We start from the raw sequence: 22469 nt of genomic DNA, 5'->3' as shown, positions 1-22469 counted from the left end.
AACAATACAAGGGAAAATACAATTAGAACATCCCACAGTTATTCATTTGCTTTATCTCATATGACACATAACAGTCACAAAAAGGCAATGCTAATACTATCACCACCAATTATTATTACTAAAAAACAGTATAAATTTTTTGCATATAGAATCCTATTTTCCCTACAATTTTTTATGCATATACATGCAACCTTTTCATATACCATCTGGGTTCATATCTGTCCTGAAGCTGATATATGGGTCTCAGTGTAAGAATGACTGCCATTCATTTAGCTCTCTTACAATCTCTCTTCATCAAGAAACAGATGTGATTAAGATACATTTTCCTGGTGCAGTCCCACTTGGATCTCTTTATTTATTATCATGCACCATTTATTGAATAAACCATCTTTTTCCCAGTGTCTCAGTGCTACCTCTATCATATATCAACTTTCCATATATGTGAGCATCTGTTTCTCAGCTCTGTTAGTCTAGTCTTATGCCAAACCCTACATGATCTTAATTACTATAGCTTTATAATAAGTATCATATCTAATAGGGCAAGTGTCTCTGGCTACAAGAAACAAATGCAAATTGTTTCCAAATAAGTAAACTTGACAAGCAAGCCCCAAAGAAATACCATAGTTAAAGTTCCATGTTCCATATACTCACCAAAATACCTCTACACACATACAAAGCATACAACTATGAATAAGATTCAAAAAAACAGCAAAACACAGAATCAGACTTATAAAGACTGATGATATTATGATTATCAGATACCAAACATACAATAAAAATAAATATGTATAAATTAATATAGAGAGAGATATAGAACTGAAAAAGGGGTTCTGGATGAATCTGTAGAAATAAAAATTATAATAGTTGAAAGTAGAATCTGGATGAATGGATTTACCATTATATTAAACACAGTTAAAGAAACAGTTATTTGGAAGGTAAAGTTGAAGAAGTTACACATAACATGAGACAGAGACAAAGCAAAGAGAAATATGAAAAAGAGATTAAGAAATATGGAAGAAAGACTTAGCAGGTCCAACATACATATAATCTGAGTTCTAAGAAGAAATGACAATTGGGGACATTCAGTGTTAAACGACATGAGTGAGTGTTTTCCAGAAGACCATCAATCTTCAGATTAAGGAAGTTCCCCAAGTGCCAAACAACAGAAGTAAAAAGAAATACATAACAGAGTGAAAAATTCAGAATAATAAAAACAAAGAGAAAGTAACAGATGCAGCCAAACAGGGAAAAGTTGGGGTGGAGTGGGTGGAGACACATCTGCAATGACTAACTGATAGGTGACTTCTCAGAAATGAGAGTGGAACTCAAAAGAATTGAAAACGAATTTTCAAAGTACTGTAAGAAAATAACTCTCAACCTAGAATTGAATATTTATTAATACAATCTATCAAAAATCAAGGCAAAACAAGACATTTTCAGACACAAACCTGAGGACTTTCTACCAACACATCTTCACATAAGGAACTTCTAATGAAGATACTTCATGTCAAAAGGAAGATTTGCAATACATGAAAATGGAAAGGATAAATACTGACTGTGTATAATGGTAAAATTAATGTCTAATGTATGAGGCTAAATATCAAGAGAGAATAACACATAACTTAGGGAGGGTGATGACTGGCATGACAGTATTCTAGTATTCTTATATGATTCAGAAGAAGATTATAATTATTAATATTGAACTCTGTTAATTATGTATGTTAAAATTTCCATGACTATCACTAAAGGAGTAGAGATAGCTATAAATGTTAGCTATTTTTATTATTATTATTGTTATTATGATTATAATTATTATATTCCAGTAGTATTATAGAAAAAAAGAGAAAGAGAGAGGGAGAAAGAGAGAGAAAGAATTCTGTAGTCAAATCAGTTTTGTTTAACCAAGTTAAATATATTTCCTGCTTGATTTCTGTTTTTTCTCAAGTAATGTGCTTTATAAATCCCTAGAGATTTAGAAGGTTTGCAGCGTTTCTTTTTATTATTTGACATCACTTTATCTCGTGGAATATCTATTAACATCTTGAGAAACTTGACATTCTGGGGAACACGTTTTAAGTTGAATCTGAATCCCCTTGGGCTTGGATTTGCCTGTTTAAGAGGGTAATATAGCCGTATAGGCTTGAAGAGAATAACAGACTAGAATAACAAGGTCAGTTTCAGAAAGACCTTAGGTTTGGGAAAATAAGACATAAGGAAGAATTGAAAATACGATTGTCCAGTGATACCAGGAAGGGTGGGACATATTGCAGTCTGTTAAATGGAAGGAAAAAAAATAAAAGCTCTGCCTAGCAAACGGGTTGCAAAGCTTCTGCTACAAGACTGTTGGAACATCTGGGAACACTGCCAAGCAATTCTAGGGAACAGACTTGGCACTGATTGTGGCCTTGTGTTCTGTATGAAAGAAAAAAGATTAATTTATTTTATGTCATAATACACTACCTAGAAGCCAAATTGCCAGTTAAAATTCTATTTGCAAGCAGGTGTAGGATTTCGATATAGCTTTCACCTAACATCATGGAATGCTGCTTCTCCATGATCAAACATGATGCAAGCTGTCTTTTCAACTACCTTTTCAGTGTTTCAAAATGTTTAGAAAAATGGCAGGTTAGTAATGTCTGTAACTATAATTGAATCTTATGTATCTGCTCTAAATGCAGCTGTTTGGTTTATACAGTGTGGAGGAAATAAATCACCACATATAGAAAGGAGTGTTTGCTCTTATCCATCCAATTAATGTTTTCCTCTAGAAGTTAACATTTTAAACGTGTCCAAGCAAAGAGATGTGTAAAAGGTATTTGATGGTTAGTTTTTCTAATTCCATGCTATTAGGAATATAGGATGTTACCTTTTTTTAAGTCCAGAATACTTTAATTGCAACTGATGTAATGCAACCCCACTGATGCTTTTTTGTAACTCTGTGTATATACTTGTTTTCTCTGAAGATTCAAAGATACCTGCAGGCATTAATCTTCACAGTTCTCATGGTGGAAGACTACAAGGGCAAGCCAGACCTGAGCTGACCTGAAAAGATTTTGATAGGCGGAAAGATGGGAGGACTTTCATCCACTTCTCCACCACTGGAATGCCCTCAGAACTTCTCTCTTTTGCTCTCCAAATCCTAGTAAGTTCAAAGTCGGCCTCCTCCATGAAGCTTCCCTTGATACCTCCGGTCCACCTTAATCTTTTTTCCTTTTTCTGAAGGAAAAGCCCATATCTCTAGTTCTCCTCAAGGTAGCACTCAGATCTTACTGCCTTGCATTGTCCCCTAATTATCAATCTGACCTTCTCTCTAAACAATGCATTTCTTTTATTTATTATTTTGTTGAAGTATAGTTGATTTACAGTGTTGTATTAATTTCTGCTGTATAGTGAAGTGATTCAGTTATATGTATATACATTCTTTTTCATAATTCTTTTCCATTATAGTTTATCACAGGATATTGAATAGTTTCTTGTGCTATACAGTAGGATCTTGTTGTTTATCCATCCTATATATACTAGTTTGCATATGTTAATCCCAAACTCCCACTCCATCCCTCCCCCACCTGCCCCTCCCCCTTGGCAACCACAAGTCTGCTCTCTATGTCTGTAAGTCTGTTTCTGTTTTGTAGATAAGTTCATCTGCATCATATTTTAGATTCCACATATAAGTGACATCATATGGTATTTGTCTTTCTCTTTTTGACTTACTTTACTTTGTATGATAATCTCTAGTTCCATTCATGTTGCTGCAAATGGCATTATTTCATTCTTTTCTGTGGCTGAGTAGTATTCCATTGTATATATGTACCACATATTCTTTATCCATCCATCTGTCAATGGACATTTAGGCTGTTTCCATGCCTTGGCTATTGTGTATAGTGCTGCTATAACATAGGGGTACATGTCTCTTTTTGAATTATAGTTTTATGTGGATATATGCTCAGGAGTGGGATTGCTGGATCATATGGCAACTCTATTTTTAGGTTTTTTGAGGAAACTCCATACTGTTTTCCATAAGGGCTGCATCAAATTACATTCCCACCAAGAGTGCAGGAGAGTTCCCTTTTCTTCACATCCTCTCCGGTATTTGTTATTTGTAGGTTTTTTAATGATGGCCATTCTGACCCATGTGAGGTGGTACTTCACTGTAGTTTTGATTTGCATTTCTCTAAGAATTCGCAATGTTAAGCATCTTTTTATGTGCCTGTTGGCCATTTGTATGTCTTCTTTGGAGAAATGTCTATTTAGGTCTTCTACCCATTTTTTGATTGGGTTGTTTGGTTTGTGTTGTTGTTGAGTTGTGTGAGCTGTTTGTATATTTTGGAAATTAAGCCCTTGTCAGTTGCATCATTTGCAAATATTTTCTCCCAGTCCATAGATTGTCTTTTCATTTTGTTTATGGTTTCCTTTGCTGTAAAGAAGCTTGTAAGTTTGATTAGGTCTATTTTTGCTTTTATTTCTATTGCCTTGGGAGACTGACCTAAGAAAACATTGGTACGATTTATGTCAGAGAATGTTTTGCCTATTAAACAAAGAGCTTCTTGAAGTCACTTCCAGGTCCTGTGTTTCCGATTCTTGCTCAGTTCAGTGATGGGTTTACAGAGGGTAGCCCATAAATACTTATTAATAAAGTGACTGATGAAAGAACCAGAGAGTTTAATTGTTTAGGAACCAATTATTCAGGCTGCTCCCTAATGGTAGGGAGGTTTGGGGTTATCGGTGGTTTGGGGATTACTTATATGTTATCATTTTTTCATCCATTTTCAAAGAGTTTAAGGAAACACTCAGAGCTCCTGAGAGCACTTATTTCTCATCTGTGCAAATGATTGGATTAGACCATAGGCAAAATAAAGGCCTTTCCCAGGTATCCCAAGCTCTTTTTGTGACAAGGATCCTCTGGGAGGGGATGGTGGAGGAGGGAGGGCAGGGCAGGAAGTGGGGCTGGAGATCCACCTCTATTTTTGTCTCCCTCTGCCCCTTAGCCACCACACCTTGCTACATTGTTTGTTCTTCCATTCCCCCTCACAGGCCCCTAAACCTTTATGTCTTAAAGGACTGCTTCAGAGATGAGGATTTGGAAACATGTGTTTAGCACTTGTAAGCTCCTCCAAGGCTTTGCAGAGTCAACAGGAGGCATTTTGATTATAGCTATTGGTTCTCAGCATACAGCACGTTGGCAGAAAATAGAGGTTAGACCCTGTCTCTTCTTGCTGCTCGAGAGGAGTCTACACAGCCAGGGCCTGGCTAAGATTGCAGGCCTGAACCAGGGAACACAGTCCTGAACCCTGGGGCTTTGGGACAGTGTGACACCTGTGTGAGAGGCCTCCTCTACACTGAACAATGAACACGGGAGGCTCCAGAACGTGATGCTGACTGAGGCAGAGGCCCACAGAGCCTCTGCCTCTGATTTATTTCTGAGGCAGCGTTTCCACAGGACTCGGGAATGATTTAGTCTCTGATCCTTAGGTGGTTTCCTTTTACATCATTTCTGCCTCTTTCGATTGTTGGCACATTTGGGGAGTTCTAGGGTCCTCAACCTTACAGGTGTGTAATTTTAATAAAACACAATTCATTAAAATCTGAGCTTACAAAATTGGTAAATTATGGGGATGGATTATTTTTTCTACCACCAAAGGGTCTTGTGATCAGAGTCCCTTTTATTAATCCATAATTCTCTTATTATATATAACACTACATTTGTGGGTTTCTTTTTCCTGATTTCAGAAGTAATCTGCGTTTCTAGCTAAAGTACACCTTGGTGATTAAAACCATGTTCTTTCATTTCAACAAGACCTAGATTTGAGACTAGGCTCTGCCACTTACTTCCTATGTGTTTGGATAAGTTTCTTATTGGCTCACAAATACAACATTAAAATTTTTGCACGTATTAAATGAGATAGCATACCTCAGGCGCTCAGGGCATAATAAGTGTTCGATATATTAGTGAGCAATTCTTAGTCTTTTTGTTATTAGAATATTTATACATAAAGGTTGGTTTACCCACATCTTATTTAAATGCAGCTTTTTTGAGACTTCCCTGGTGGTCCAGTGGGTAAGAATCTGTGCTCCCAATGCAGGGGGCCGGGGTTCAATCCCTGATCGGGGAACTAGATCCCGCACGCATGCCACAACTAAGAGTTCACATGCTGCAACTAAGAAGTCCGCAGACTGCAACTAAAAAAAAAAGGTCCCCATGCTGCAACGAAAGATCCCACTTGCTGCAGTGAAGATCCCGCATGCCACAACTAAGACCCAGCACAGCCTAAATAAATAAATTTTAAAAAAATAAATAAATGCAGCTTTTTCTGTTTCATTTAACTGTGAGATCTACCTTTATTGCTGTGACATATCTCCTTAACCATTCTGCTCATTGCCCCTCCTGACCAGTGGTTTTGGTCCTCTGGCTCTGGGAGTCCCCCAAGTGCCAGAGTCCTCCTTCGACCCACCCATCACAGAATGGAGTAGAACATGGCTTCTCCCAAATCATACTGGCTAGAGACTGAGAGTGTGAAGTTAGATGGGGCTTCTCTCTAAAATAATGCTTCTCACTGTGAGGCCCATGAACCTCTCTATCAGAATCACCTAGGAATGTTTATTAATTGCAATCCCTAGGGTCTTGTGCCAGCGCTTTCGGCTTTCGAAGTAGAATCTTTTGTGGGCTTCTGGGGTAGAACTCTGCATTTGTATTAATAATAAGCACCCAGGCTATTCTGATGCTAAATAAATAAAATTCTAGAACTGCTCCAGTGCAGTTTTCAAGCTTGCCCAATTCTAGTGGGGGGTACTTAATAGAAGTAGAGCTTCCTGAACCCCACCCCAGCGTTTCCAATAGAGGAGCCTGAGGATGTATATATATGTTTTATATTTATTTATTTATTTAGCTGCATCAGGTCTTAGTTGTGGCACTAGGGATCTTCGTTGTGGCATGCAGGATCTTTTGTTGTGGCGCACAGGCTTCTCTCTAGTTGTGGCATGCGGGCTCTAGGGCACACGGGCTCTAGGGCGCATGGGCTTAGTTGCCCATGGCACATGGGATCTTAGTTTCCAGACCAGGGAGCGAACCCGTGACCTCTGCATTGGAAGGTGGATTCTTAACCACTGGACCACCAGGCAAGTCCCAGGATGTGTATTTTTAATAAGTAGCCCCAGATGACTGTCCGGCTGGCAAGTATAGGAATGCTGCTGTAGAATGACTGGCCAGTGACGTGATTGCTGCTGGTGGTGGTGGCGACAGTAATGGGGTTGGGTGGTGATTAGGGAGGTTTGAATGATCCAGAGAGTGACTTGGGTCAAGGGCCCATCTTTAGCTCTCTAACATCCCCTTCAGGTATGAGAGTCTGTGTCCAACCATTCCCATGGTGTTTGAGAAAGCAAAGCCAAGCCAGTCTGGAGAGAGTGAATAGTGCAAAAGTGAACAGTGAAGCTCTTGGGCAGACACCAGCAATGCCAGATGAACTGCCATGGGACCCTCGGTAAAGGAAAGAGCAGCTGCTTATCGGAACAGCCGTTCCTGGTGTTCTCTTGTAGCCTGGCTGAAGTTCCTACCAATATCTTTCCCACAAATTGCCTCCGTGCTTTAAGGCTGTCTGGGTAGGTTGGTAACCCAAGTGGCCTTAGTCAAAACAATGCCCTGCCACCAGCTGCCGGCCATTTAGTGACCCGTGACTAAGCTGCACCTCCCTACGCTCCTCTGGGCCTCTGGGCCAGACTCTGCGGTCAGATTCATTCTCTCAGAGCCTATTCTGCCTTCTTAAGGGGCTCATGCTGGGTCAGAGCTTCTCCTCAGCAACCCCAGTCGTGATGACAGACTGACATGCTTTGTGCACAAGTCTTATCTGTGGCAAGTAAAACAGTAATGCTTCAATCTCATATTTTATTGACAGACGTGGCTACTGGGTTGAAAAATCTAGTTGTTGTAAAGATGTTCTCTTGGGCTACTCATCCCCTCTCCATGGTGGTCTCCTTCCTCCCAGCAAAGCTGGACAATACTTTTCTCAGTCTGCTGCCTACCCAGTGATGGGAAGGCAACCTACAATCAGATCAGGGTCTGCCCTCTCTCCGTCTTCATGGCCACATGGGTTCTGTACTTTTGTCCCCAACAACTTTGGGTGTGGGCCCAGCCCTTCGTGACAATACTGCTTTTTCCTTTCTCTTCTTGGAGTATCAGCTGTGACCTCAGAGGGTGGTAGGGCTTTGCAATGAGGACGACTCTGATACCACTGTCATCTAGCTTGTTTCATGACATTCCAGCCAGCAAACATTTAATGATGAGGGATCTTCCTGGCGAGATATTATAGTAGGCTCAGAGGGGCATCCAAGATAAATAGGATAAAGTACAAGCCAGAAAGAAATTCAGATGAAGAGAGCAGTGACATTCCAGTGGATGATACATGCAAGGGTCAACCATGCTATGAAAATATTAGAGTCAGGATATTAAGGAGAGAAATAATGTGGAAATTTTTTCATTGTGATGTATGTATTTATATCTTTATCTACAGAAATCTGAAATGTCAGGAAAAAGCAATGATAATGTGCGTTGTATTAAGTGCTGTGTTGTCAGCTCATCTAAGCCAATTTAGTCATTCACAACTGTTGGGTTCTTTTGGCAAATAATGGTGGCCTCCAATGTTAAAGGTAGAGGAAGTGTCTAGGTCTCATTCCCAAGAAACTTGCTACCAAGTGGTCCATTACAAAGAAAACAAATCCTGCAACGCACACCCAAACATTTATCAGCACACAGACACAAGGAGTCGTACAATGTGCTCTTATTGGCCCCCTGCCTTGGTTCCTCTGCTAGGCCCCCTGTAGGACAATTTCACTAGTGGCAGATACAGAAATATTATCTTGGGGGGATCAGCTAGCCATCGAGTCAGAATCCGACAGTAAATCCTCTGGTTAGAGATGGGACACAGGACCAAATGGGACTTCTAGGCTGGGGCATCACACTGAGAGGTATTAGGATGCTGAGTGGGACAGATTCATGCACAGGTGGAGATGTCTGTACCTTGCTAGTCACAATTGGACACTACTCAAATTGTCTTTGAAAATTATTTCTAACTCCGCTAAATGCTACTGAATAACCCCTTCACTGCTGATGGAGATAGAGATAATGGAAGCACTCAAAGTACTCTGGAGTGTGGACTCCTCAGTGTGACTTTTAAAATCTAACTAAGCACATCTGGACAGTTAATTCCAGGTTAGGATGTTAATCACCTACCCCTAGCATGTAGAGTAAAACCAACACACACACACACACACACACACACACACACACACACACACACACATTTATATCACAGTACTAAGCTAAAGTATTTTCCAGTAAATTTTAGACATCATCCAAGTGGACAATGTAACAAATCTTCAATTGAATTATCATAATAATCTCAACAAGAAGATTAAATGAGAATGACTAAATTCACACTTAGTGAAAAATAAATACAGCTACTTACTAGTTAATTTGAACAAGCTTATCTTAACAGACAGAAGAACAAATAATATACGCTTTATTTCTGATATTCAGCTCTAATTCCATTAAGGAAAATCACATCTGACCAAGGGAAATTACCCTGCCCTGCTTCTGTCTGGATCCTCATCCTTCGTCATCCAAGTTTGCTTATTTATTCATTGTTTTCCATCTGACAGCATTTACTGAGTCTCTGCACTATGACTGGACTGGGGTTACAAAGATGAATACAAATAGTCCCTGTCCTCCAGGAGCCCACAATCCAGTGGAGAAAGCTGACTATTAAACAGGAGCCACAAGTAGTAATTCTAAGTCACAGATTCAAGACAGCACGAATTATAACAGCCTTTTCTACGACGACATTAAATTTCTATCTTGGTCTCTCATTATGCTTATAGTGAGAAGTTTACTTCTAGCCAGTTCAGAATGATAGACAATTCGAGGTTTTCCCCTTGCCCTTCGTCCTCGGGACTACATTCAGACTCCATTGGCTCCACATCAGGGGGAGGAACACCATTGTCTAACATGTGTGGGCATCTGCTCTGGGGTCTGGGCTCACATCTGACTTTCAGTGACCAATTCATGCAGGACACACTGTACCCTCCCACTCCCCGCTGAAAGTTCCCTTCAGAGCCACCGACTCACTCCCAGCTCCTTCGGTTCCCTTCTTGGATGTGGGAAGTGAAACTCTTAGAAGCTCTCCTCCCCTATATTTAAAATGCGTAACCAACAAGGACCTGCTGTATAGCACAGGGAACTCTGCTCAATGTTAGGTGGCAGCCTGGATGGGAGGGGAGTCTGGGGGAGAATGGATACATGTGTATGTATGGCCGAGTCGCTTTGCTGTGCATCTGAAACTATCACAACATTGTTAGTTGGCTATACTCCAATATAAAACAAAAAGTTAAAGAAGAAAAAAGAAAAAACAGCTCTCCTCCCTTCCTGGGCCACCCTTACCCACCCTCAGAGTCACTCGCCAGTGGCTTACTCACTCTTGCTTCTGCTTCCTTTTTCTCTGGCGCCAGTCCATAAAATCTTCCAAATCAGAATGAACTTTGTGCTGTAAAACATTCCTGACCTAGGCTTTTGATCTTTTAAAATATTCTCCTTTAAACAATGAACGGCCAACTTGAGTCTACTTGCGGAAACTCAAAAAGCTAATATTAACTGATTTCTTGCTCTTTGAATTTTTCACTTAGTGGCCTTACTCTGAAGGGTATTGAGTAGAGACTGCCCATCTGATCTAAATGGAAGAAAGGACAGGGGTATCAGCAGAAATAGAGGCGCAGATGTAGAGACCAAACGTATGGACACCAAGGGGGGAAAGTGGCGGGGGTGGTGGGATGAATTGGGAGGTTGGGATTGACATATATACACTAATACGTATAAAATAGATAACTAATAGGAACCTGCTGTATAAAAAATAAATAAAATTCTAAAGTTCAAAAAAAAAAAGAAAATACTAGAGAAAGAAGTATAGGGTTTTTTTTCCTAAATGCTTTCTCTCTATATTGGCAATTTCGGTAGAGTGGGCTCAGTAAAGGTTTTGACCGAGTGGACCCATAGGATGTCATGAGCACACAAGAGAGGGGCACTGAAGGCTAACTGGGAGGTTCCAGGAAGGCCTTGTGGGGGAAGAAATTAGCGAAGTGGATAAGTGAGTTCAAGAGGCAGAGACAGTAGCACAACAAAGAGCTATGGCCATAACGGAGAATATGTCATATTTGGGGATCTGTAGCAATTTAGCGTGGCTGGCATAAAATTTATGGTAGGATGAGAGCCTGGTAAAATATGGGATTGAACTGGTAAACTGGGCTCAGATAATGAAAAGCCATGGAAAGACACAGAAGGATTTTTTGTAAAAGAGAGTGACATTATCAAATTTACACTGTACAGAGATCAATCTACCATTGGTGAGAATTGACTAAAAGGCAGGTAAACCAGTTAAAATGAGCTTTCAGGAACCAAGAAAGAGATTTTGAGGCCCTGATTTGATATAATGGCAAGAGAGGATGAAGAGAAAGAAGACAATGGAGACATAATTAGGAGATAGAATAGATGGGATTTAGCAATGGATTGGACATGTGTGAATAAGGAAGACGTAAGAATAATTCCCATGTTTTTAGTGGATGATGGTGTCATTCTCCACAGCAAAGAGTGTAAGGGAAAGAGCTGATGGAGGGGTGGGTGCGTGAGGTGGGAGGATGAAGAAAACACATCAGTGTCTGTGAGAGATATCCAAACAGAGTTGCCCCAGTAGGGTCAGGAGCTCAGGCAAGAACTCTGGGCTAAGGTGGGACCTGGGATTCTGTTCCACAGAGGAGGTGGCTGAAGTCCAGGGAATGAATGAAGGTCAGCGAGAGAGAATATACACACCACAAAGAGAAGAGGAGTAATTCCGGATTCTTAGAGATCACCAACATGTAACAGTCGATCCCTTTCATGTTTTTTCTCTTCTGTTTTCAAGCTGGTTTGCATCAGAATGGTAATTCTCTCATTTCAAGATTTTAATGCCAACTGCAGAGAATTCTGTGTTTCGGTTTATAATTGTTTAAAGTTCTGATTTTGAGCACAGCATCTTCAACAACTATTTTCAACCACTGTGGAGATCTGTTTGGAACATAGTTTTTCTCTGTTAAACCTATTGTGTGTGGAATGTCACAGCCCCCTGATAACTGGCACTTGGGATCTCCTACACTGGTCTGCCCTGTAGTAGTGGAGGGGGCAGGAGGGTTTTCATGGCTCCCAAACCTAAAGGTAAGAAAAAAGTCTAGATTTTGTGCTGCTAAAAAGACCTCCATCTTTTTTCAAAAGTCCTCAACTCTTATACTTTTTGTGTTACAGGATGAAGGTTCCAGGTCTGTAACAGAACATCTATTAAAGTTTTGATATCACGAAACCCCACTGATAATATTTTTATGCATAGGCATATAAGATGTTTCTGTAAAAACTGTTTTCTTAGGACAACAACAAAATCCCCAAAGTTATATAAGGTAAAAACAAAGTGATTTGATCTTGAAAGGTAAGGAAATAAAATTGCTTCGATAATTATCACTATCATGATAAAATGGTTATCATAAGACTTGAAAGTATTTTTCCATTTATCACAGCACATCTACAAGTTATTCACGGAACACCCGTGTTCCCTGGCACGCAGTATGAGAAACACTATCCTAGTGGTTTGATTGTGATGGTGCACAATACTATGCTCACCGAACGGGACCCCATTATCTTTACGTTTAAAAGGCAATTTCAGAAAAGAAGAGGGATGGCTCCAGAAAGCTGGTTAGTTCTGTCCTTCAGTCTCTACTGCCCTTGTCTTTAGCACTGTTGGGGAAAGCAGGGCTCTGGAAGTCTATAGACAGACCCTAAAAAGACTCTGCAAAATAGGAGGCAGCTGGGCAATGCTCTGGCAGCAGCTGCAGCAGTGAGAGGTGTAGGAGCAGTCATTAGACAGGCCACCCAGAGGGTAGAGCAGCCAAGCCAGTGATTGCAACCAGCTTAGTTAGCAGCAGGCGCGACCACCACATCACAGATGTGAGAGGCAGAGAAGGCTGGTGCACTGGCCTGGCCTGGCCTCATCTCCTGCTGTGCTCACACACACCAGCGGCAGCAGCCATGCTGCAGAGCTGTGTCACTGTCTCCCTCTCTAAGAACACATGAATGTGCATGATACACTGATGAAGGATATATTTTTTAAAAAGGGTAAAATCATGCTGTCCTACAAATATAAAATGAACACGTGTCAAATATTGTGTTTAATTCAGTAAACAAATGAACCAATAAGACATTACGACTGGTTTAAAGAATTCCAAGAACCATACAGAAATAGAGCATAAGGACTTCAGAAATGAATTTACTAATAGATGCAAGATGTGTCCACCCACAGGGCAATAATCAATTAATTTGCATTTCTATGGATATGAATAATTTGTATTATTATCTGTGTTTTACAATTTACAGGGTTATAAAATAGCTCAAAGGCAGGGAAAGATGGAGAGAATCCAGATGGGTGAGCTGCTTAGACTAGTTTCTAGTTCATAGTAAGTTCAATGCAAATTTTAGCTATCATTTATTATTACAATAATAGTGTATTTAGAATCAGACAGGCTTGGTTTTGAATCTCATCTCAGCCACTCACTAATTGGGTGACCTTGGGCAAGGAAATTTATCTTTCTCAGCCCAGTTTTCTTATCAGTGTGCCATTATTTTGGGACTAATGAGGAATAACTAGAATAATGTTTGTAAAATACTCCATATAGGGATTAGCACAGAGTAAACATTCAATAGTGGTCATATTATTTTTATTATTAAAATTGGCAATTTTAATAGTGCTGAAACTTCTGTTTATATAACCAGCCATTGCTGTTTTCATTACTGGTGTAATCAGCTAAAATTCCTTTCGGATATAGTTAAAGCTGTAAATCATAAATAGATAAATAAACCAACCTCAAATATTGAGTCTGGCAAAATGGTACTCATCATTTCTGTACTTATTTCCAAAGCTAATTATTGAGTAGGTCTATGTTTTTGCTTTTCTTCTCTTTTTCTCTTTTCTAAAAATTAGGCACCCTTGTCCTTAGACATGGAAGGGAGGTTGTCAATGCTCCTTACAAACAAAGCATACAGCACAGAAACTTTTATTAAGGATCATTTATGAAACAGATCACTCAGCATCATGAGTCATTTATTGTCATTTCAAGAAACTCATTGACTCAGAAAATCGTAAGACTGACCGGAAGCTTCAAGATTACCAATCCATCCATCTCTTTGTTTTAGAGATGGGAAACTATTATTCAGAGAGGTTAAGTATATTGTCCAATGCCACACAGCTAGCCATCAGCAGAGTTGGGACCAGAAGCCAAATCTTTTGATTCCTAGGTTAATTTCCTCTGAATCTGCCTAATGAGAGCTTCATCTAGTTGGCAATAGCTAAAAACAGAAGTACTAACTTTCCTCTGCATATACTGAATTGAGAAATCAAGACCCACAGAAATGTCATGCCAGCTTCCCTACAGCACTCAGGACAGATTGGAGATGCCAGAAAAGGAGATTCCACTTGACTAGAGCTCAGCAGCCATTGTCCAGGGTGGAGTGAGCGACCCACTTGTCTGCAGCGCCTCATGATTTATTAACTGCTACTGGTGCCCATAAAATATTCATCCACTCTCCTAGTCACTGCTCCACTGCATCAATAAACCATTGCTCCCCCATCTGTCTAGGTGTGCAGCTTGGGGAAGAAAAGCTTCACACAAAATGGAAAAGAGTCCTCTTTTCGTGTTTAGCTCAGAGACAGAACACCAATGCACTTCTTAGTTTTGTTTTTTTTTTTCAAAGGCAAAGTCAGGGCTGTCTTCCTGGACTCCTGGACCAGGAGAAACCCCAGCACCTAGGTGAGGAAAGGCCAAAATAGCGAGAGGGAAGGGTGAAAGCCTTCATGAGGTTGGCTTGTTGGTTGTCACGCTCCCAGTTTCAGCCTGAGTTTATTTTTGCCCATAAGCAACAGAGCAGGGCACAGGGAACCACGGCTTGCCTATCAAGGATGCTTCCCTGACCTTGAATCGGGTTCAGTGTGAAGCCTTGAATACAGCCTCCACTCTGTGATCAGAAGCACTGCTCACCAGGAGCAGAAAGGGTAAACTCTCTGCCCTACTTCCCTGCTCTCACTTCTTTGGCGGCTTCTTCATGGACTTTTTTCTGCTACCCATTGTGATTGTTCCTCTTGAGCTCTCTTCTCTTCTTACTTATGTATATTCCCCATAGGTGTTTGTATCCGCAGTCATGCAGTCTCCCTCCGTAAATATCATTCGCATACCTCTAGTCCAGATCTCTCTCCAGTTGCAGATACCTGTGTGTCCAACTGTACCATCTATCTCTACCAGATAACCCCTTGCTTCTCAAACTCTGTAGGTCCCCAACTGAACTTATCATCACCCTCCAATGCCCCTCTCACCTCCTCCACTCTCCAAGCCTGCTCTACCTCTAAATCTTATCTTTGAGAAAGGAATCTCCATCGTGTTACCTATACCTGGAGACCTGGGGGTCTGATCCTGATTCTCCCCTCTTTTTACCTCCATGTTTCAGTAATTACTGCTAATTTTTAATGTAAAACTTAGTGACTTAATGACACCTCACTCACATGGCTGGCAAGATGGTGCTGGTCATCAGCAGGGAATTCACCCAGGGAATCTGAGTTCCTCTCCATTTGGGTCTCTTCCTGAGGCTCCTTGGGCTTCCTCACAGCATGGTGGCTGGGTTCCAAGAGACAAGAAGTAGAATATACAGGTCTCTTAAGGCCTGGGCCTGAAAACTGGCAGAGTGCCACTTCTACTGTATTGTATCGGTCAAACAGAGCCCACCCAGATTCAAACATAAACCCCACCTCTTAAGGGGGAGTATCAAAGAATTCAGGGCTATCTTCAATCTATTACACTCTATTCCAATCCAACTCTTGCAGTCCTCTCCCTACTTCTGTGCATTTTTACATGCTGTCCCTTCGGTCTTGAATGCTTTTCTCACCTCGTCCTGTTTCCTGCTCTTTCTTCAAGATTCTGCTCAAGAGTTATAATATCTCCCCAAATCTTACTTAACCCTACTTCCTCCAGGGTGTAACATAACACACTATGTTAGCATTTGTTATTCTGTATTATAATTGTTTGTGTGTCTTTCCCATAAGACTGTGAGTGCTGTGAAGGCAGGGACTGTCTTATTCTTTTTTTGTGTCTCCAGAACCTGTCATGGAGCTGGGCAGAGTAAAGGACCTCAGCAAACATTTGTTGAATGGGTAAATGTTTCCTTATTTTAACCTCTCCATGGTCCTGTAAGGTGGCAGAAATTGAGTATTATTCCTGTGTAACTGCCTGACTTCCTTATCTTAGATAAAAGAAAGAAACAATCATGACGAAGAATAATGACATAACCCAAGGTCACACAGCCTTGGAAGATAATTCAGTATAGTCAATAAGAGTTCAGTTCCCCAAAGTAAGTTGAAATCATAGACCCAGAGACAAGGTCGGGAAAGCAAAGAAAGAGCCCCACCATGAATGGACTCAGTTGTCTAGCAGAAAATGCCCCTGAGGCTTCCCACTCTATTCTGTGTTTACTGGGGGCTGCAAAAGACCTCTGTCCTCTGCCAGGAAACTGAAAATGCCAAAAGAGATGGAAGATAATCTCAGAATCTGTTAAAAAAAAAAAGAGAGGGAGTGGACACCGTGCAGTGCTTTGTGCAAATAGGAAAGGTAGATTTAATGTAGATTCTCAAAATGACAGTGGGAGAATGAGAGTTTGCTAGTAATTCTCAAGTGACTCTTCAGAGCAGAGAGACACAGCTATTATCAGAAAGAGAGACTGTGTCTAGAGGCCCAAGTGTCAGGGTCAATTGGATAATTCACTGGAGTTAAAACCTCAGCTAAGATAAAACATCCCTCAAGGACATCTGACTTTCTGTGCTCTGATTTCATGCTTAACACGTCCTTTCTGTTCACTAATTTGGTTTCTTACCTATTCTTTTATTAGGAAAATATCCTGTAAGGTGTCAGACATTGAGTATTATTCCTGTGTTACTGACAGTCACTAGGAAGAAACCTTCTTTCTTGTAAATTCACACATTGGTATTGCAACTTGTAAGCCAGTTTCTTAGAAAAAATTCCCTGTATACAATGGATTTTTTTTTAAATAGCACAAATAATTTATATATACGTTCTCATTATAAGAGATTCAAACAATTGAAATAAATATACATGAAAGCCCCTTTCACCACGAGGCCCCCATCCCACTTCCAGTCTCAGAGATAATCATTGTTACAAGTCCAATATGCAGCCTTCAGTCCCTTTTCTATGCATTTATAGAGAGATATGTGCAGATTTATGTGTCCCTTTTGATTTTTATACAAATTAGATCATACTGTACATTTCCCTATTTCCCATGACTCTATCCCATGAGGATCCTTCTACATTGGTCCACAGAACTCTGTCTTCTTGTTTCGTAGGGCTGCACTTTTTCTGGAGGAGGTATTAGTCAGTGTCCTCCAGAGAAACAGAACCAATAGGATGTATATATTAGAGAGACAGAAAGAGAGAGAGAGATTTATTATAAGAAATTAGTTCATGTGATCGTGAAGGCTGGCAAGTCCCGAGATGTTCAGGGTGAGTCGCAGCTGGAGGCCCAGGAGAGTCAATGCTTTAGTTCCAGTCTGAAGGCCTACGGGCTCAAGATCCAGGAAAAGCTGATGTTTCAGTTTGAGTCCAGAGGAAGGAAAAAACCGATGTGCCAGGTGGAAGGCCATCAGGCAGGAAGAATTGTCTCTTACTAGGGGGAGGGTTAGGCTTTTTATTTTATTCAAGCCTTCAACGGATTGGATGAGGTCCACCCACATCAGGAAGGGCAACCTGCTTTATTCGGTCTACCAATTCAGATATTAGTTGTATCCAAAAACACCCTCACAGAGGCACCTAGAATAATGTTTGACCAAATATCTGTGTAACTCGTGGTCCAGTCAAATTGACACATGTAATTGACCATTACATGGAGTTATGTAATTATTCTACTTTTGATGATATTTAGATTCTTTCTTTCCCTCTTTCTTTCTTTCTTCTTTCTTTCTATTAGAAACACTACTGAAATAAAAATCTTTGATCATACATTTTGTGGCACGTGTGTGTGCGCAATTCTGTAGGGTATATTCCTAGAAGTGGAATTTCTGGAAGTGGTAGGAAGACTAATGACCTCCCCTGACAAAAATGTCTATGTCCTAATCCCTGGGACCTGTGAATATGTCAGGTTACATGGCAAAGGGAAACTAATGTTGCAGATGGAATTAAGATTCCTAATCAGCTGACTTTACAATAGGGAGATCATCCTGAGTTAGCCAAGTGGGCCTAATGCCAAGGGTCAAGGGTCCTTAAAAGTGGAAGAAGAGATCAAAAGACAGAATCAGAAAGATCACAGTGTGAGATGGACTAGCCCGAAGTTGCTGTCTTTGAAGGTGGAGGAAGAGGCTCACAAGCTGAGGAATGTGGGTGCTCTCTAAAAGCTGGAAAGGACAAGGAAACAGATTCTCCCTAGAGACTCCAGTGAGGAACGTAATCCTGCCAATACCTGGATTTTAGGTCCGTGAGACCCATGTCATTCTTCTGAACTACAGACCGTAAGATAATAAATTTGAGTTGCTTTAAGCCACTAAATTGGTAGTAATTTGAAACAGCAGCCACAGAAAACTAACATACTGGGTCCTAGGAAATACATATTTAAAAATTTGATGAATAATGAAAATGGCCTTCACCAAATATAGCATCTTCAATTGACAATTCTTTCACCAGTATAAGAGAAAGCCCATTTCCTAATACCTTCACCATCACTACATTTTATCAACCTTTTGTATTTTTAGTAATTTAATTGGGTGAAAAATTATTATTGCTTTGTTGTTGAGATTGAAGTTCTTTTTATGTGCTTACTTCCCTATTGACAGTTGGAATATTTGTCTTTCCTATTTTTAAACAAGTTTGATGATATTTTTTTCTTATTGACTCATAAGTGCTTTTTTTTAGGTATTATGACTTTTAGTCTTTTGCCTGTCCTCTATGTTCAAATGTTTTCTCCCAGTTCATCACATCTATATTAACTCCAAAAATGGTATCTTGTCCTGTAGACAAACATTTCCTTCATGACTATGGGTTTTGTGTCTTCTTTAGAAAGAAAAGATACATCTTTACTAGAAAAACTGCAGATGCCTATCTGACCCAATTAATAAACAGCTTGAGTGACTTTCAGTAAGTCCAGCACTCCCTTGAGCATTAATTTTCTTATTAAAGTAACAAACATATTCATTCAAACATTATTTACTGTGAACCACTTTATGCCATGCCTAGATGCTAGCAAGACATAAGTGAATACAACATTCAAGGAATAGACAGTCTCATGGGAGGTATGGATGATTAAACGACCATAATAATAACAACAGAGAATACATGTCCTGTGATAGAGTTTGTGCAAAATTCCATGGGAATCAGTGGGAAGAGCCCCACGTCCAGACCAGGAGGTTTTGTAGGGTTGGTCCAGGTAAGGTAGGAGAACAGGATGCTGGGCAGACAAAGGTGCGGGTACAGAGGCTTGGGAGCAAGAGAGACGACCTACCAACAGGTCACAGAATGGGGTGATGATAGTGGTGAGTTATGAGTCTGGATAGATAGGCAGAGACTGTTGCTGCCAATGTCATTCAGTTTAGCCTTTTTCCTAAGGACACTAGGAAGCCTTTGAAGTTTGAAGCAGGGGAGTGAGATATGGACCAGCATTTAATAGAGACCATTTTGGCTGTTCGGTGGAGACGGGGCTAAAAGAGAGTGTAATCAGAGGCAGGGAGGTCAATGAGGAAGGAGGCCATCGTACTAACCTAGGAAGGAGATGGCAAGAGTGAAAATAAAGTAGTGGCAGAGGAGATGCACACGCTGGACAGATTGAGAGATTTGTGTCCACCTTTTCCACCACTCATATTAGTTGTGGGTCAAGAATAACATGTCACATTTTTCCAAGTAGAAGTTCTTTATAAACTAAAAGAATCAACTTAATAATAGAACCGCAGGCAATAGAGATATTTCTGAACAGAGAAGACTTTCCAGAGAGAAATAAAAGTCACTATTTTTAAAGTGCAAAGTCATTATATATTTGGACCGTGCGTACTTTTTCCTTTGTATTTTGATTGTCTTTATGTGACTATGTTGTATAACACAAGCTCAGCCTGTCTGCCTACCCCTCTTTTTCTTTGTTGATTATCTTCCCATGGATGGGTCAGGAAAGAATAGGGCTTATTGCCCATCTTTCCTGAGATTTCTACCATTCTCAGCCCTGCTATTGGCAACCATTCACCTCACTGCCTTTCACTACCTACAGATCCTGGACCAGTGGATAAGAGTCGGCTTCCAAAGGGCCAGTGAAGGTGTGAACAAGAAAGAAAAAAATTTTTCTGATATTTTCCCATCCCTTTATTCTACATGACATCACTTCTCAAAGTGATATAGGGACTTTACACTTTATTGTGACATTAAACTAGTCAAAGGGAATTACAGTAGAAGAGCAAACCATTAAAACTATAAACTAATATTTTTACCTTGCTTTAAGGGACAAGAGCTTCCCTCCTCTCCACCCTCATCCCCAGCTCTGCTTCTGTTTCCTCTTCCCAAGCAAGTGACTGGACAACATGGGGGGACAGGACACGCCCTCTGCCAGGAGTAAAGCTTTCCTTATCACACAGTATTATTCTCTCGGCTCTCTGTTTCATTCAGAAATGGAAAAAGATATTGAACAGCATTTCCCAGGCCTACTGCTGGCTAATAGCCTCAACTGCCAATGTTTTATGAAATCCATCTCAGCCAATGTGGTGTATTAAGCAGAACCCACTGGGTTAACACTGGCCCCCTTTCCTGCTCTCTCACATTGTTGGGCTTGTCCTGCTATGTGAAGAGGCTCTGTAGGATCCAAAGCTCTGTGTCTGCCTGGCAACAGTGATGGAAAAGGAATGCCACCCTGAAGCTGCCCGTTGCGCTTTGGGGCTGACGTTTGCTGGGCCTTCCAAAGAAGGCTGAGTTTGTCGACACTGTGAGTTTGGTTATCACCCATTTTTCTAGGACAAAGGCCTGAGGCAGCTCCTAGTACCATTTAGCTGACACTAATTTCATCTATTTCTGTTTCTCATGGTGAAAAACAGAAGCTGAGTCATTGGTGCTTTGGCATGAAGATGTCCAGTCTCACCCATGAGACATCTGGCCTTATTAAATGGCAACATGTAGAGGGTGAGGAGGGAACCAACTGGAAATCCATTCAGAAACTGTAAAAATAATCATAATACATTTACACATCCTGTCTTATTTGATTCTTAAGTGAGGTAGGTATTTTTATCCTTATTTTAAAGATGAGAAAACAGGCTCAAAGACTTCAGAAACTTTCCCAAAGTCATACATCTTGGTGGGAAGAGGTATATAGATTTATGTGATTCTAGGCCTAAATGTTCCAATATTTAGGCTGGATGCCATTATATCCCTCTGCCGAGACCAAAGCATGCCATAATCCAGGAAAGTCAGTGACCAGGTCCAGGTGAGTATTGAGTTTGGTTTTGAAGATGTAGAGAAATGAGATCTTGCAAACAGGAAAGAGTGACATTTGTTTTGGGGATGGGGGTAAGAGTTTATTAAATCCTGGGCACTACATGCATCTGATTGGGAGGTAATATTGACAGTAAAGATCCTACCAAGGAGGGAGCTCCTGCATTCATCATTGTTCTCAAGGAACTTTCCTGTTTCACCTGTGATCAGGTTAGTCTCAGGCTCCAAACATGGTCACAGACTCAAGTACAATGGTCTCCAGTACCATTAGGAAGTGGGAGCTGAGGAAAGATAGGACTGAAATGGGCTGGGTGACGGAAATGTGACCTTTTGTCTTAGAGCTTGAGAGAGTAGCCAGTGTCACAACCAGGAGCATCAGCTGGGCACCATGGGGCTATTTGCAGCTTGACAGCCTCTGCTGAATTATTGATGCCCCTCACTACCTCGGGACCTCTCCCTTGTTAACAAATCGCACTCCATATGAAAATTTAAAGAGGCAAAGGAGTGCAATCTCTTGTCCTATTATTACCCTCTTCTTTTGCCATCTGAGCTCTAAGTCAATCAGCCTGATAGGCATCTCTTGGGAGATGGAACAGCTCATAGAGCCAAGCCCAGGACAAGAAAACTGAAGGCCACGAGTGAGACCGTGACCTGAGTCCCGAGTCAATTCATGGAGCCTGAGTGACGCTAAGCTGGGTGAACGCTGACTCTCTGAGTTACTGAAACACAATAGGGAAAAAAATCTGTTCCCTCCTTACTGGGATAGCAATGCCCCTGCCCCATTAGCCACATCCCTAAAATTTCCCTAAAGCAAAGGACAAAAAAATTAAGTTAAGGTTCAAATTTGGATTTTGGATGTTTTGTTTGGCTTGCAGGGTACTGTTATTTTTAAAAAATGAAAATAGTTG

The 22469-nt window shown here is 40.7% G+C and overlaps 1 protein-coding gene across 6 annotated transcripts in view; it reads left to right on the top strand.

Moving 5' to 3' along the window:
* Positions 1 to 22469, top strand: part of TSEN15 (tRNA splicing endonuclease subunit 15) — a 269598-nt gene that overhangs the window by 118668 nt on the left and 128461 nt on the right. For 4 of the 6 annotated variants that reach the window (XR_009563307.1, XR_009563305.1, XR_009563300.1 and 1 more), the window contains 3 exons: positions 2964 to 3142; positions 11789 to 12754; positions 16199 to 16253. The gene's annotated coding sequence lies outside the window, so the exon portion shown is untranslated. The remainder of the gene's footprint in view (positions 1 to 2963; positions 3143 to 11788; positions 12755 to 16198; positions 16254 to 22469) is intronic. The other 2 variants (XR_009563303.1, XR_009563309.1) reach the window with 2 other exon arrangements.

Source organism: Globicephala melas, chromosome 1, assembly GCF_963455315.2.
Source record: "Globicephala melas chromosome 1, mGloMel1.2, whole genome shotgun sequence".
NCBI classification, from domain to species: Eukaryota; Metazoa; Chordata; class Mammalia; order Artiodactyla; family Delphinidae; genus Globicephala; species Globicephala melas.
This window is presented reverse-complemented; position numbering and strand designations above follow the sequence as displayed.